This window comes from Scylla paramamosain, unplaced genomic scaffold (genome assembly GCF_035594125.1).
Source record: "Scylla paramamosain isolate STU-SP2022 unplaced genomic scaffold, ASM3559412v1 Contig61, whole genome shotgun sequence".
Classification (NCBI taxonomy): Eukaryota; Metazoa; Arthropoda; class Malacostraca; order Decapoda; family Portunidae; genus Scylla; species Scylla paramamosain.
In genome coordinates, this window is record NW_026973726.1 from 147,487 (window position 1) to 166,142 (window position 18,656).

Consider the following 18,656-nt stretch of genomic DNA (forward strand, 5'->3'; position numbering starts at 1 on the left):
TTTCCCAAAAATAGTGTTCTTTTAAGCGTTTTTATTGGTAACATGATCAAAAACACTCAAAAGACATGTTTTTGGTAATATTATTCTGTTTCAATATAAAGAGTGTTTCGCATGCGTTTTAGTGTTTTGGTATATAAGGAGCTCAAAAACACTTAAAGGCAAGTTCTCGGTAAAAATTTGTTTTCCTCCAATGTCATGTGATTGCCCTCCTTTTTAGTGCTTTATTGCCTATCACGCTCAAAAACACTTAAAAGACACTTTTCTGGTAAAGTCATTTTTTTTTCCTACAAATCTATTTTCCCATGCAATTTCGGGTTTTGGTAACTTAGAATGTGAAAAGCACTCAAAATACACGCATTTATTAAGGTTGTTCTGTTTCTCAATTAGGAGTGTTATACATGAGTTTTAGCATTTTTGTATCTAGGAAACCTCTCCATATACACGAGATTTTGCGTTTTTTGCCTTGTGGTTCTTTTGAACTATAAAACAATCATTATACACTTTTCTTGCAATGTCCTTTTGTTTACCAATATAGAGTGCTTTGCATCAATTTTCGCGTTTTTTGTAGGTAATAAGCTCAAAACACTCAAAATATACCCTTTTAGTAACGTTTTTCTATTCCTTGATATTGGTTGCTTTGCATCCGTTTTAGTGTTTTTCTACGTAAAACACTGAGAAGACACGTTTTCAGTAACTTTGTTTTTGGATTCCTATATAGAGGTGAGTTCCTTATTATTTATCATTTTGGTGCTTAAAAACACTCAAAACACATATTTCTGGTAAGGTCGTTAAATTTCTTCATATAGGAGGCTTTTTGCATGCACTTTAGGGTTTGGTACATAACAGTTCGAAAAAAAAAGCTGAAATTAAATTTTTTGATAATATTCATTTATCATACGATTGCCCTGAATTTTCCCAGAATTTCGGCATCTCAGTACTATGAAGATGAATAACAAAAAAAAAAAATCCTATTTTTTATATTTTTTTTATTTTTTATTTTCTAAATAAAGAAAGTTGTTTTTGGGTTTTAGCTTTTTGGTACTGAAGGAACTTAAAAAACACTCATAATACACGTTTCTCGTAATGTCCTTTTGTTTCCCAAAAATATTGTTTTTTGCATGTATTTAAACGTTTTTATAGATAACATGATCAAAAAACGCTCAAAATATATGTTTTTGGTAATGTTTTTCTGTTTCTTCATGAAGTTTGTTTTGCATGCCTTTTAGTGGTTTGTTATATAAGGAGCTCAAAAACACTTAAAGGCAAGTTTTTTGGTATAAATTGGTGTTATTCCAATGTAATATGATTGCCGTGCTTTTTAGTGTTTTATTGCCTATCACGCTCAAAAACACTTAAAAGACACTTTTCTGGTAATGTCATTTTTTTCCTCACATAAAGGTGGTTTCGCATGCAATTTGGGGTTTTGATAACTAAGATTGTGAAAAGCTCGCAAAATACACGCATTTAGTAAGGTTCTTCTGTTTCTCAATTAGGAGTGTTATTCATGAGTTTCAGCATTTTGGTATCTAGGAACATTCTCCATATACACGAGTTTTTGTGTTTTTTGCCTTTCGGTTCGTTTGAACTATAAAAAAAACTCATTATACACTTTTCTTGCAAAGTCCTTTTGTTTTCTTAAATAGAGTGCTTTGCATCAATTTTCCCGTTTTTTGTAGGTAACAAGCTCAAAAACACTCAAAATATACCTTTTTGGTAATGTTTTTCTATTTCTTGATATTGGTTGGTTTGCACCCGTTTCAGCGTTTTTCTACGTAAAACACTGAAAAGAAACGTTTTCAGCAATTTTGTTTTGGATTCTCATATAGAGTGAGTTCGTTATTATTTATCGTTTTGGTGCCTAATATGCTGAAAAACACTCAAAAAACAGATTTCTGGTAAGGTCGTTTAATTTCCTCATATCTTTGGATGCACTTTAGGGTTTGGTATATAACAGTCCGGAAAAAAGGCTAAAATTAACTTTTTTTGATAATTTTCTTTTATCATATAATAGCCCTGAATTTTCCCAGAATTTTGGAATCTCGGTACCTATTAAGATGAATAACAAAAAAAAAAGAAATCCTATTTTTTTTATTTTCTTACTTTTTTTTTTAAGTAAAAAGTGTTATTTGTGGGTTTTAACATTTTAGTACTTAAGGAACTTAAAAACACTTATAATACACATTTCTCTTAATGTCTTTTCGTTTCGCAAACATAAGGTTCTTTGTATGTATTTAAGCGTTTTTATAGATAACATGATCTAAACCCTCAAAATATATGTTTTTGGTAATTTTATTCTGTTTCTCCATAAAAGGTGTTTTGCATGCGTTTTAGCGTTTTGGTATGTAATGAGCTCAAAACACTTAAAGGCAAGTTCTTGGTAAAAGTTGATTTTATTCCCATGTAATGTTATTTCCCTGCTTTTTAGTGCTTTATTGCCTAACACGCTGAAAAAAAAAACTCAAAAAAACCCTTCTCTTATAATATCATTTTTTTCCCACATAAAGCTAATTTTGCATGGAATTTGGGGTTATGGTAACTAAGAATGTGAAAAAAAAAAATCAAAACACAGGCATTTAGTAAGGTTGTTCTATTTCTTAATTAAAAATATTATTCATGAGTTCCAGAATTTTGGTATGTAAGAAACTTTTCTTCTACACACATTTGGTAAGGTATTTCTGTTTCAAAATTAAAAGTGTTATTCATGAGTTTCTGCTTTTTGGTATGTAAGAAACTTCTTTATGTACACGAGTTTTTGAGTTTTTTTTTCCTTCTGGTTCTTGTCAAACTATAAAACACTCATACACGTTTTTCGTAATGTCCTTTTCTTTGCTAATATAAAGTGCTTTCCATCCATTTTTGCATTTTTTGTAGGTAACAAGCTCAAAAACACATCAAAATATATCTTTTTGGTAATGTTATTCTATTTCTTCATATTGGTTGGTTTACATCCGTTTTAGCGTTTTTCTACGTAAATCACTGAAAAGACACGTTTTCAGTAATATTGTTGATATTGCTGAAAACACACAAAAGACAGGTTTCTGGTAAAGTCGTGTAATTTCCCCATATAAGTGGATTTGCATACACTTCAGTGTTTGTACATAACTCCGGAAAAAAGCTAAAATTATTTATGTATTTTTTTTTTTACAAAATTTCCATGAATTTTGCTAGAATTTTGGCATCTCGGTAACTATGAAGATGAATGACAAAAAAAAAAAAAATTCTCTCTATAAAGAGTGTTATTTGTGGGTTTTAGCTTTTTGGTACTTAAGTAACTTAAACACACTCATAATACACGATTTTCGTAATGTCCTTTTGTTATACAAACATATGGTCCTTTACATGTATTTAAGCGTTTTTATAGGTTACATGATCAAAAACACTCAAAATACATGTTTTTGGTAATGTTATTCTGTTTCTCCATAAAGGATGTTTTCCATACGTTTTAGAGATTTGGTATGTAAGGAGTTAAAAATCACTTAAAGGCAATTTTTTCGTAAAAGTTGGTTTTATTCCCATGTAATGTGATTGTTCTGCTTTTTAGGGCATTGTTGCATATCACGCTCAAAAACACTAAAAAAAGACACTTTTTTCGTAATGTAATTTTTTTTTCCCACATGAAGGTAGTTTCGCATGTAATTTGGCATTTTCGTAACTAAGATTGCGAAAAACACTCAAAATACACAATTTGGTAAGGTAGTTCTGTTTATTGATTAAAAGTGTTATTCATGTATTTCATCATTTCGGTTTGTAAGAAATTTCTCTATATACACGAGTTTTTGCGTTTATTGCCTTGTGATTTTTTAAAACTATAAAACACTCATTATACACGTTTTCGTAAAAGTCCTTTTGTTTCCTAATGTAGAGTGCTTTACATATATTTTTGAATTTTTTGTAGGTAAAAAGCTCAAAAACACTCAAAATATATCTTTTTGGTAATGTTATTCTATTTCTTCATATAGGTTGGTTTGCATCCGCTTTAGTGTTTTTCTACGTAAAACACTGAAAAGACACGTTTTCAGTAATTTTGTTTTGGATTCACATATTGACTGACTTCCATATTATTTATCGTGTTGGTGCCTAACATGCTGAAAAACACTGAAAAGACAGGTTTCTGATCAACTCGTTTAACTTCCCTATATAGGTGTCTTTGCATGCACTTTAGGGTTTGGTACATAACAATCCGAAAAAAAAAGCTATAATTAACTTTTTTGGTAATGTTCTTTTTTCCACATAAATTCCCTGAATTTTGGCAGAATTTTGGCATCTCGGTACCTATGAGGATGAAGAACAAAAAAAAAAAAAAATCCCATTTTTTAATTTTTTTTGTTTATTATTATTTTTTTTTCTAAATAAAGAGTGTTATTTGTGGGTTTTAGCTTTTAGGTACTGAAGGAACTTAAAAAAACACCCATAATACACGTTTCTCCATAAAATGTATTTTGCATGAGTTTTAGCATTTTGGTATGTAAGGAGCTCAAAAACAATTAAAGGCAAGTTCTTGGTAAAATTTGGTTTTATTCCCATGTAATGTGATTGCACTTCCTTTTAGTGTTTTATTGCGTAACACGCTCAAAAACACTCAAAAGACATGCAAGGCCTCGCATATGAGGAAGTTAGAGAGCTTACCAGAAATCTGTCTTTTTTCAGCATGTTAGGCACCAAAAAGATAAATAATAAGGAACTCACTCTATGTGGGAATGCAAAAGAAAATTACTGAAAACGTGTCTTCTCAGTGTTTTACGTAGAAAAACGCTAAAACTGATGCAAATCTACCAATATCAAGAAGCAGAAAAACATTACCAAAAATATATATTTTGAGTGATTTTGAGCTTGTCACATAAAAAAAAAAAAAAAACGCAAAAATTTATACAAAGCACTCTATATTGGGAAACAAAGGGACATTGCGAGAAAAGTGTATAATGAATGTTTTATAGTTCAAAAAAACCACAAGCCAAAAAACGCAAAAACTCGTGTATTTGGAGAAGCTTCCTAGATACTAAAATGCTGAAACTCATGAATAACACTCTTAATTGAGAAACAAAACAACCTTACTAAATGCGTGTCAAAAACACTAAAAGGCAAGTTTTTCGTAAAAGTTGGTTTTATTTCCATGTAATGTGATTGCCCTGCTTTTTAGTGCTTTATTGCCTAACATGCTCAAAACACTCAAAGACACTTTTCTGGTAATGTCATTTTTTTCCAACATAAAGTTAGTTTCGCATGGAATTTGGGGTTTTGGTAACTAAGAATGTAAAAAAACACAAAAAACACGCATTTAGTAAGGTTGCTCTGTTTGTTGATTAAGAGTGTTATTCATGAGTTTCAGCATTTTGGTATCTTAGAAACTTCTCCACACAGACGAGTTTTTGCGTTGTTTGCCTTGTGATTCTGGTGAAACTATAAAACACTCATTATACACGTTTCTCTTTATGTCCTTTTTTTTTTTTCCTAATATACAGTGCTTTGCATCCTTTTTTGCGTTTTTTTTTTATGTAACAAGCTCAAAACACACAAAATATACTTTTCTGGTAATATTATTCTATTTTTTCATATTCGTTGGTTTGCATCCGTTTTAGCGTTTTTCTACGTAAATCTTTTAAAAGACACGTTTTCAGTAATTTTGTTTTGGATTTCCATTTAGAGTGACTTTAATATTATCTATCGTTTTGGTGCCTAACATGCGTAAATACACTGAAAAGACAGGTTTCCTGTAAAGTCGTTAAATTTTCCCAAATAGGTGGCTTTGCATACACTTTATGGTTTGGTACATAACTCCGAAAAAAAATGTAAAATTAACTTTTTCGATAATGTTCTTTTTTCCACATAATTTCCCTGAATTTTGGCCGAATTTTGGCATCTTGGTACCTATGAACATGAATAACAAAAAAATAAAAATGCCATTTTTTTATTTATTTTTTTTTTCTCTATAAAGAGTGTTATTTGTAGGTTTTAACGTTTTGGTACTTTGGCAACTTAAAAACATTCATAATACACATTTCTCGTGATGTCCTTTCGTTTCTCAAATAAAGGGATCTTTGCATGTATTTAAGCGTTTTTATAGGTAACATGATAAAAAACACTCAAAAACACTTGTTTTTGTTAATGTTATTCTGTTTCTCCATAAAGGAGTGTTTTCCATGCGTTTCTTAGCGATTTGGTATATAAGGAGCTAAAAAAACACTTCAAGGCAAGTTCTTGGTAAAAGTTGGTTCTATTCCAATGTAATATGATTGCCCTGCTTTTTAGTGCTTTATTGCCTAATTTGCTCAAAAACACTCAAAAGACACTTCTGGTAATGTCATTTTTTTCCCACATAAAGCTAGTTTCGCATGCTATTTGAGGTTTTGCTACGAATGTGAAAAAACGCTCAAAATACACGCATTTTGTTGTTCTGTTTCTCAATTAAGATTGTTATTCATAAGTTTCAGCATTTTGGTATCTAAGAAACTTCTTTATATACATGACTTTTTTGCGTTTTTTGCCTTGTGTGAACCACAAGTTCTTTTGCCCGAAAATAATAAGACACTCATTATAGATGTTTCTCGTAATGTCCTTTTCTTTCCCAATAGGAAGTGCTTTGCATTCATTTTTGCGTTTTTTCTAGGTAACAAGCTCAAAAACTTTCAAAATATCCTTTTTTGGTAATGTAAATATTTCTTCATATTGGTTGGTTTCCGTCCAATTTAGCGTTTTTCTACGTAAAACACCGAAAAAACACGTTTTCAGTAATTTTGTTTTTGATTCCCAAAGAATATTGCCAGAATTTTGGCATCTTAGTACCTATGAAGATGAATAACAAAAAAAAAAAAAAATTTATTTTATTTTTTTTTTCTCTATAAAGAGTTTTATTTGTGGGTTTTAGCTTTTCTGGTACTTAAGGAACTTAAAAACACTCATAATACACGTTTCTCGTAATGTCCTTTCGATTCCCAAACAAAATGTTCTTTGCATGAATTTAAGCGTTTTTATAAATAACATGATCAAAAACAGTCAAAATACATGTTTTTGGTAATGTTACTCTGTTTCTCCATAAAAGGGTGTTTTTGCATGCGTTTTAGCGTTTTGGTATGTAAGGAGTTAAAAAAACACTTAAAGGCAAGTTCTTCGTAAAAGTTGGTTTTATTCCCATGTAATGTGATTGTTCTGCTTTTTAGTGCTTTGTTGCATATCACGCTCAAAAACACTTAAAAGACACTTTTCTGGTAATATCTTTTTTTTTCCCACATAAAGCTAGTTTCGCATGTAATTTGGGATTTTTGTAACTAAGAATGTGAAAAACATTCAAAATACACACATTTGGTAAGGTAGTCCTGTCTTTCAATTAAAAGTGTTATTCATGCATTTCAGCATTTTGGTATGTAAGAAACTCTATATACACGAGTTTTTGCGTTTTTTGTCTTATGGTTCTTGTGAAACTATAAAACAATCATTATACACGTTTCCCTCAATGTCCTTTTGCATATAGAGTGCTTTTACATCCATTTTCGCGTTTTGCTAATGTTATTCTATTTCTTCATATTTGTTGCTTTGCATCCTTTTTAGCGTTTTTTCTACGTGAAACACTGAAAAGACACGTTTTCAGTAATTTTGTTTTCGATTCACATATTGACTGACTTCCATATTATTTATCGGTTTGGTGCCTAACATGCTGAAAAACACTGAAAAGACAAGTTTCTGGTAAACGTCGTTTAATTTCCTCATATATATGGCTTTGCATGTACTTTAGTGTTTGGTAAATAACAATCCGAAAAAAAGCTATAATTAACTTTTTTGATAATATTCTTTTTTCCACATAAATTCCCTGAATTTTGGCAGAATTTTGGCATCTCGGTACTTATGAAAATCAATACGAAAAAAAAATGCAATTTTTTTATTTATTTTTTTTATTTTTTTTCTCTTTAAAGAGTGTTATTTGTGGGTTTTAACGTTTTGGTACTTAAGAAACTTAAAAACAGTCATAATACACGTTTCTCGTAATGTCCTTTCCGAAAGATAGGTTTCTTTGCATGTATTTAAGCGTTTTTATAGGTAACATCAAAAACACTTAAAACATGTTTTTTGTAATGTTTTTCTGCTTCTCCATAAAGGAGTGTTTTGCATGCGTTTTAGTGTTTTGGTATATAAGGAGCTCAAAAACACTTAAAGGCAAGTTCTTGGTAAACATTGGTTTTATTCCCATGTAATGTGATTGCCCTTCTTTTTAGTGCTTTACTACCTATCACGCTCAAAAACACTCAATAGACACTTTTCTGAAAATGCCATTTTTTTTTACCACATAAAGCTGGTTTCGCAATGAATTTGGGTTTTGGGTAACTAAGAATGTGAAAAACCCTCAAAATACACGCATTTAGTAAGGTTGTTCTGTTTCTCAATTAAGAGTGTTATTCATGAGTTTCAGCATTTTGGTATCTAGGAAACTTCTCCATATACACGAGTTTTTGCGTTTTTTGCCTTGTTATTTTGAACTATAAAACACTCATTAGACATTTTTCTCGCAATGTCCCTTTCTTTCTCTATATAGAGTGCTTTGCATCAATTTTTTGCGTTTTTTTTAGTAGGTAACAAGCTCAAAAACACTCAAAATGTACCTTTTTGGTAATATTTTTCTATTTCTTGATATTGGTTGGTTTGCATCTGTTTTAGCGTTTTTCTACGTAAAATACTGAGAAGACACGTTTTAAGTAATTCTGTTTTAGATTCCCATATTGAGTGAGTTCCTTATTATTTATTATTCCTTATTTATTTCTTATTCCTCATTATTTATTATTCCTTATTATTTCCTCATTATTTTTTTATCATTTTGGTGCCTAACATGCTGAAAAACACTAAAAAGACAATTTTCTGGTAAAGTCATTCAATTTCCTAATATAGGAGGCTTTGCATGCTCTTTAGGGTTTGGTACATAACACTCCGAAAAAAAGCTAAAATCAACTTTTTTGATAATATTCTTTTATCATATAATTGCCCTGAATTTTCCCAGAATTTGGTCATCTCGGTACCTATGAAGATCAATGACAAAAAAAAAAAAAAAATATTATTTATTTATTTATTTATTTATTTTTTCTAAATAAAGAATGTTATTTGTGAGTTTTAGTTTTTTGGTACTTAAGGAACTTAAAAACACTCATAATACACGTTTCTCGTAATGTCCTTTCGTTTCCCAAACATAAGGTTCTTTTCATGTATTTAAGCGTTTTTATTGATAAAATGATCAAAAACACTCAAAATACATGTTTTTTGTAATGTTATAATGTTTCTCCATAAAGTCTGTTTTCCAGGCGTTTTACTGTTTTGGTATATAAGGAGCTGAAAAAGACTTAAATGCAAGTTCTTGGTAAAAATTGGTTTTATTCGAATTTAATGTGATTCCTCTGCTTTTTAGTGTTTTATATCCTATCACGCTCAAAAACACTCAAAAGACACTTTTCTGGTATTGTCATTTTTTCCCACATAAATCTGGTTTTGCATGCAATTTGGGGTTTTGGTAACTAAGAATGTGAAAAGCTCTCAAAATACAGTAAGGTTGTTCTGTTTCTCAATTAAGAGTGTTATTCATGAGTTTCAGCATTTTGGTATCTAAGAAACTTATCCATATATACAAGGCTTTCGTAATGTTATTCTGTTTCTCCATAAAGTGTGTTATGCATGCGTTTTAGCAGTTTTGTATATAAGGAGCTCAAAAACACTTAAAAGCAAGTTATTGGTAAAAAAATGGTTTTATTCCAATATAATGTGATTGCCCTGCTTTTGAGTGCTTTATTACCAATTACGCTTAAAAACACTCAAAAGACGTTTTTCTGGTAAAGTATTTCTTTTTTCCCACAAAGCTATTTCCGCATGTAATTTGGGGTTTTTGGTAACTAAGAATGTGAAAAGCACTCAAAATACACGCATTTAGTAAGGTTGTTCTGTTTCTCAATTAAGAGTGTTATTCTTCAGTTTCAGCCTTTTGGTATCTAGGAAATCTCTCCATATACACGAGTTTTTTGCGTTGTTTGCTTTGTTGTTCTTTTGAACTATAAAACTCTCATTATACACTTTTCTTGCAATGTCCTTTTGTTTCCCAATATAGAGTGCTTTGCATCAATTTTCGCGTTTTTGTAGGTAAAGAGCTCAAAAACACTCAAAATATACCTTTTTGGTAACGTTTTTCAATTTCTTGATATTGGTTGGTTTGCATCCGTTTTAACGTTTTTCTACGTAAAACACTGAGAAGACACGTTTTCAGTAACTTTTTTCGTTTCGGTGCGTAACATGCTAAAAAACACACAAAACACAGATTTCTGGTAAGGTCGTTTAATTTCCTCATATTGGAGGCTTTGCATGCACTTTAGTGTTTGGTACATAAGTCCGAACAAAAAAAGATGAAATTATTTTTTTTGATAATATTCATTTATCACATAATTACCCTGAATTTTCCCACAATTTTGGCATCTTGGTACCTATGAAAATGAATAAAAAAAAAAAAAAAAATTTTATTTTATTTTTTTATTTTTTATTTTTTAAATAAAGAGTGTTATTTGTGGGTTTTAGCTTTTTGGTACTTAAGGCACTAATAAAAACACTCATAATACACGTTTCTCGTAATGTCCAAACATAAGGTTCTTTGCATGTACTTAAGCGTTTTTATAGATAACATGATCAAAAACACTCAAAATACATGTTATTGGTAATGTTATTCTGTTTCTCCATAAAGTTTGTTTTCCATGCGTTTTAGCGGTTTCTTATATAAGGGGTTAAAAAACACTTAAAGGCAAATTCTTCGTAAAAGTTGGTTTTATTCCCATGTAATGTGATTGTTTTGCTCTTTAGTGATTTGTTGCATATCACGCTCAAAAACACTCAAAAGACACTTTTCTAGTAATGTCATCTTTTTTCCACATGAAGCTAGTTTCGCATGTAATTTGGCATTTTCGTAACTAAGAATGTGAAAAACACTCAAAATACACAATTTGGTAAAGTAGTTCTGTTTATCGATTAAAAGTGTTATTCATGCATTTCATCATTTTGGTATGTAAAAATTTCTCTATATACACGAGTTTTTGCGTTTATTTCCTTGTGGTTCTTTTAAAACTATAAAACACTCATTATACACGTTTCTCGTAATGTCCTTTTGTTTCCTAATATAGAGTGCTTTACATCCATTTTTGCATTTTTTATAGGTAACAAGCTCAAAAACACTCAAAATATATCTTTTTGGTAATGTTATTCTATTTCTTCATATAGGATGGTTTGTATCCGCTTTAGCGTTTTTTTTCGTAAAACACTGAAAAGACACGTTTTCAGTAATTTTCTTTTGGATTCACATATTGACTGACTTCCAAATTATTTATCGTATTGGTGCCTAACTTGCTGAAAAACACTGAAAAGACAGATTTCTGGTAAAGTCGTTTAACTTTCCTAACTAGGTGGCTTTGCATGCACTCTAGCTTTTGGTACATAACAATCCGAAAAAAAAAGCTATAATTAACTTTCATGATAATGTTCTTTTTTCCACATAAATTCCCTGAATTTTGGCAGAATTTTGGCAATTCGGTTCCTATGAATATGAAAGAAAAAATTACCATTTTTTAATTTTTTTTTATTGATTTTTTTTTCTAAAAAGTGTTATTTGTGGGTTTTAGCTTTTTCGTACTGAAGGAACTTAAAAAAACTCATAATACACGTTTCTCTTAATGTCTTTTCGTTTCCCAAATATAAGGTTCTTTGCATGTATTTAAGCGTTTCTCTAAATAACATGATCAAAAACACTCAAAATACATGTTTTTGGTAATGTTTTTCTGTTTCTCCATAAAGGGTGTTTTGCATGCATTTTAGCGTTTCAATATGTAAAGAGCTCAAAAACACTTAGAGGCAAGTTCTTGGTAAAATTTGGTTTTATTCCCATGTAATGTGATTGCCCTGGCTTTTAGTGCTTTATTGCGTAACACGCTCAAAAAACACTGAAAAGACATGCAAAGCCTCCCATATGAGGAAATTAAAGACCTTACCAGAAATCTGTCTTTTAAGTGTTTTTCAATTTGTTAGGCACCAAAATGATAAATAATAAAGAACACACTCTATGTGGGAATCCAATAGAAAACTACTGAAAATGTGTCTTCTCAGTGTTTTACGTAGGAAAACGCTAAAACTTATGCAAACCAACCAATATCAAGAAGCAGAAAAACATTACCAAAAATGTATTTTTTAAGTGTTTTTGAGCTTGTTACCTACAAAAAAAAAAAAAAACGCAAAAAATTGATACAAAGCACTCTATATTTGGAAACAAAGGGACATTGCGAGAAAAGTGTATATTGAATGTTTTATAGTTTAAAAAAACACAAGGCAAAAAACGGAAAAACTCGTGTATATGGAGAAGTTTCCTAGATACCAAAATGCTGAAACTCATGAATAACACTCTTTATTGAGAAACAGAACTACCTTACTAAATGCATGTCAAAAACACTAAAAGGCAAGTTCTTCGTAAAAGTTGGTTTTATTCCCATGTAATGTGATTGCCCTGCTTTTTAGTGCTTTATTGCCTAACACGCTAAAAAACACTCAAAGACACTTTTCTGGTATTGTCATTTTCTTCCCTCATAAACCTAGTTTCGCTTGGAATTTGGGGTTCTGGTAACTAAGAATGTAAAAAAACACTCAAAATACACGCATTTAGTAAGTTTGCTCTGTTTCTTGATTAAGAAAGTTATTCATGAGTTTCAGCATTTTGGTATCTTGGAAACGTGTCCACACATACGAGTTTTTGCGTTGTTTGCCTTGTGATTCTGGTGAAACTATAAAATAGTCATTATACACGTTTCTCGTTATGTTTTTTTTTTCCCCTAATATACAGTGCTTTGCATCCATTTTTGCGTTTTTTTTATGTAACAAGCTCAAAACACACAAAATATACTTTTCTGGTAATATTATTCTATTTTTTCATATTGGTTAGTTTGCATCCGTTTTAGCGTTTTTCTACGTAAATCTTTTAAAAGACACGTTTTCAGTAATTTTGTTTTGGATTTCCATATAGAGTGATTTTCATATAATCTATCGTTTTGGTGCCTAACATGCGAAAAAACACTCAAAAGACAGGTTTCTTGTAAAGTCGTTAAATTTTCCCAAATAGGTGGCTTTGCATACACTTTATGGTTTGGTACATAACTCCGAAAAAAGGTAAAATTAACTTTTTCGATAATGTTCTTTTTTCCACATAATTTCCCTGAATTTTGGCAGAATTTTGGCATCTTGGTACCTATCAACATCAATAACAAAAAAATAAAAAATCTATTTTTTTATTTATTTATTTTTCTCTATAAAGAGTGTTATTTGTAGGTTTTAACGTTTTGGTACTTAAGGAACTTAAAAACATTCATAGTACACATTTCTCGTAATGTCCTTTCGTTTCCTAAATATAGGGATCTTTGCATGTATTTAAGTGTTTTTATAGGTAACATGATAAAAAAAACACTCAAAAACACTTGTTTTTGGTAATGTTATGCTGCTTCTCCATAAAGGAGTGTTTTGCATGCGTTTTAGCGATTTGTTATGTAAGGAGCTGAAAAACACTTCACGGCAAGTTCTTGGTAAAAGTTGGTTTTATTCCAATGTAATATGATTGCCCTGCTTTTTAGTGCTTTATTGCCTAACACGCTTAAAAACACTCAAAAGACACTTTTGGTAATGTCATTTTTTTTTACCCACATAAAGCTAGATTCGCATGCTATTTGGGGTTTTGCTAACTAGGAATGTGATAAAAAAACACTCAAAATACACGCATTTCGTAATGTTCTGTTTCTCAATTAAGATTGTTATTCATGAGTTTCAGCATTTTGGTATCGAAGAAACTTCTTTATATACGCGAGTTTTTGCGTTTTTTGCCTTGTGGTTCTTGTTAACCACAAGTTCTTTTGCCGGAAAATAATAAGACATAATAAGACGTTTCTCGTAATGTCCTTTTCTTTCCCAATAGGGAGTGCTTTGCATCTATTTTCCCGTTTTTTTTTAGGTAACAAGCTCAAAAAACACTCAAAATATACCTTTTTGGTAATGTTATTCTATTTTTTTTCATATTAGTTGGTTTCTGTCCGTTTTCGCGTTTTTTCTACGTAAAACACCGAAAAGACACGTTTTCAGTAGTTTTCTTTTCGATTCCCAAAGAATATTGCCAGAATTTTGGCATCTTAGTACCTATGAAGATGAATAACAAAAAAAAAAAAATTATTTTATATATTTTTTTTTTTCTCTATAAAGAGTGTTATTTGTGGGTTTCAGCTTTTTTGGTACTTAAGGAACTTAAAAATACTCATAACAAACGTTTCCCGTAATGTCCTTTCGTTTCCCAAACATAAGGTTCTTTGCATGTACGAGTATTTACTGAAAACGTGTCTTTTCGGTGTTTTTACGTAGAAAAAACGCGAAAACGGACAGAAACCAACTAATATGAAAAAAAATAGGATAACATTACCAAAAAGGTAATTTGCATGACATTACCAGAAAAGTGTCTTTTAAGTGTTTTTGAGCGTGATAGGCAATAAAACACTAAAAAGCACGGCAATCATATTACATTGGAATAACACCAATTTATACCAAAAAACTTGCCTTTAAGTGTTTTTGAGCTCCTTATATAACAAACCACTAAAAGGCATGCAAAACAAACTTCATGAAGAAACAGAAAAACATTACCAAAAACATATATTTTGAGCGTTTTTTGATCATGTTATCTATAAAAACGTTTAAATACATGCAAAAAACAATATTATTGGGAAACAAAAGGACATTACGAGAAACGTGTATTATGAGTGTTTTTTAAGTTCCTTCAGTACCAAAAAGCTAAAACCCAAAAACAACTTTCTTTATTTAGAAAATAAAAAATATAAAAAATATAAAAAATAGGATTTTTTTTTTTTTTTTTTTTGTTATTCATCTTCATAGTACCGAGATGCCGAAATTCTGGGAAAATTCAGGGCAATCGTATGATAAAAGAATATTATCAAAAAATTTAATTTCAGCTTTTTTTTTTCGAACTGTTATGTACCAAACCCTAAAGTGCATGCAAAGCCTCCTATATGAAGAAATTTAACGACCTTACCAGAAATCTGTGTTTTGAGTGTTTTTAAGCACCAAAACGATAAATAATAAGGAACTCACCTCTATATGGGAATCCAAAAACAAAGTTACTGAAAACGTGTCTTCTCAGTGTTTTACGTAGAAAAACACTAAAACGGATGCAAAGCAACCAATATCAAGGAATAGAAAAACGTTACTAAAAGGGTATATTTTGAGTGTTTTGAGCTTGTCACATAAAAAAAAAAACGCAAAAATTTATACAAAGCACTCTATATTGGGAAACAAAGGGACATTGCGAGAAAAGTGTATAATGAATGTTTTATAGTTCAAAAAAAACCACAAGCCAAAAAACGCAAAAACTCGTGTATATGGAGAAGCTTCCTAGATACTAAAATGCTGAAACTCATGAATAACACTCTTAATTGAGAAACAAAACAACCTTACTAAATGCGTGTCAAAAACACTAAAAGGCAAGTTTTTCGTAAAAGTTGGTTTTATTTCCATGTAATGTGATTGCCCTGCTTTTTAGTGCTTTATTGCCTAACATGCTCAAAACACTCAAAGACACTTTTCTGGAAATGTCATTTTTTTCCAACATAAAGTTAGTTTCGCATGGAATTTGGGGTTTTGGTAACTAAGAATGTAAAAAAACACAAAAAACACGCATTTAGAAAGGTTGTTCTGTTTGTTGATTAAGAGTGTTATTCATGAGTTTCAGCATTTTGGTATCTTAGAAACTTCTCCACACAGACGAGTTTTTGAGTTGTTTGCCTTGTGATTCTGGTGAAACTATAAAACACTCATTATACACGTTTCTCTTTATGTCCTTTTTTTTTTTTCCTAATATACAGTGCTTTGCATCTATTTTTGCGTTTTTTTTTTTTTATGTAACAAGCTCAAAAACACACAAAATATACTTTTCTGGTAATATTATTCTATTTTTTCATATTCGTTGGTTTGCATCCGTTTTAGCGTTTTTCTACGTAAATCTTTTAAAAGACACGTTTTCAGTAATTTTGTTTTGGATTTCCATTTAGAGTGACTTTAATATTATCTATCGTTTTGGTGCCTAACATGCGTAAATACACTGAAAAGACAGGTTTCCTGTAAAGTCGTTAAATTTTCCCAAATAGGTGGCTTTGCATACACTTTATGGTTTGGTACATAACTCCGAAAAAAAATGTAAAATTAACTTTTTCGATAATGTTCTTTTTTCCACATAATTTCCCTGAATTTTGGCCGAATTTTGGCATCTTGGTACCTATGAACATGAATAACAAAAAAATAAAAATGCCATTTTTTTATTTATTTTTTTTTTTCTCTATAAAGAGTGTTATTTGTAGGTTTTAACGTTTTGGTACTTTGGCAACTTAAAAACATTCATAATACACATTTCTCGTGATGTCCTTTCGTTTCTCAAATAAAGGGATCTTTGCATGTATTTAAGCGTTTTTATAGGTAACATGATAAAAAACACTCAAAAACACTTGTTTTTGTTAATGTTATTCTGTTTCTCCATAAAGGAGTGTTTTCCATGCGTTTCTTAGCGATTTGGTATATAAGGAGCTAAAAAAACACTTCAAGGCAAGTTCTTGGTAAAAGTTGGTTCTATTCCAATGTAATATGATTGCCCTGCTTTTTAGTGCTTTATTGCCTAATTTGCTCAAAAACACTCAAAAGACACTTCTGGTAATGTCATTTTTTTCCCACATAAAGCTAGTTTCGCATGCTATTTGAGGTTTTGCTACGAATGTGAAAAAACACTCAAAATACACGCATTTTGTTGTTCTGTTTCTCAATTAAGATTGTTATTCATAAGTTTCAGCATTTTGGTATCTAAGAAACTTCTTTATATACACGACTTTTTTGCGTTTTTTGCCTTGTGTGAACCACAAGTTCTTTTGCCCGAAAATAATAAGACACTCATTATAGATGTTTCTCGTAATGTCCTTTTCTTTCCCAATAGGAAGTGCTTTGCATTCATTTTCGCGTTTTTTCTAGGTAACAAGCTCAAAAACTTTCAAAATATCCTTTTTTGGTAATGTAAATATTTCTTCATATTGGTTGGTTTCCGTCCAATTTAGCGTTTTTCTATGTAAAACACCGAAAAAACACGTTTTCAGTAATTTTTTTTTCGATTCCCAAAGAATATTGCCAGAATTTTGGCATCTTAGTACCTATGAAGATGAATAACAAAAAAAAAAATTTATTTATTTTTTTTTTTTCTCTATAAAGAGTTTTATTTGTGGGTTTTAGCTTTTCTGGTACTTAAGGAACTTAAAAACACTCATAATACACGTTTCTCGTAATGTCCTTTCGATTCCCAAACAAAATGTTCTTTGCATGAATTTAAGCGTTTTTATAAATAACATGATGAAAAACACTCAAAATACATGTTTTTGGTAATGTTTCTCCATAAAGGCTGTTTTGCATGCGTTTTGGTATGTAAGGAGTTAAAAAAAAATCACTTAAAGGCAAGTTCTTCGTAAAAGTTGGTTTTATTCCCATGTAATGTGATTGTTCTGCTTTTTAGTGCTTTGTTGCACATCACGCTCAAAAACACTCAAAAGACACTTTTCTGGTAATATCATTTTTTTTTCCCCACATAAAGCTAGTTTCGCATGTAATTTGGGATTTTTGTAACTAAGAATGTGAAAAACATTCAAAATACACACATTTGGTAAGGTAGTCCTGTTTCTCAATTAAAAGTGTTATTCATGCATTTCAGCATTTTGGTATGTAAGAAACTTCTCTATATACACGAGTTTTTGCGTTTTTTGCCTTTTGATTTCTGTGAAACTATAAAACACTCATTATACACGTTTCTCGTAATGTTCTTTTGTTTCCCAATGCTTTCCTTCCATTTTCGCATTTTTTGTAGGTAACAAGCTGAAAAACACTCAAAATATATCTTTTTGGTAATATTCTATTTCTTCATATTGGTCGGTTTGCATCCTTTTTAGCGTTTTTCTTTGTCAATCACTGAAAAGACACGTTTTCAGTAATATTGTTGAATTTGCTGAAAAACACTGAAAAGACAGATTTCTGGTAAAGTCGTGTAATTTCCCCATATAGGTGGCTTTGCATGCACTTCTGGGTTTGGTACATAATTCCGGAAAAAAAGCTAAATTTTTTTTATAATGTTGTTTTACATAATTTCGCTGAATCTTGCCTGAATTTTGGCATCTTCATACCTATGTAGATGAATAACAAAAAAAAAAAATCTATTTTTTTAGTTGTTTTTTTTTTCTCTATTTGTGGGTTTTAGTTTCTTGGTACTTAAGGAACTTAAAAACAATCATAATACACGATTTTCGTAATGTCCTTTCGTTTCACAGACATAGGGTTCTTTGCATGTATTTAAGCGTTTTTATAGGTAACATGATCAAAAACACTCAAAATACATGTTTTGGTAATGTTATTTTGTTTCTCCATAAAGGGTGTTTTGCATGCGTTTTAGCGTTTTGGTATGTAAGGAGTTAAAAACACTTAAAGGCAACTTCTTCGTAAAAGTTGGTTTTATTCCTATATAATGTGATTATTCTGCTTTTTAGTGCTTTGTTGCATATCACGCTCAAAAACATTCAAAAGATAATGTCATTTTTTTC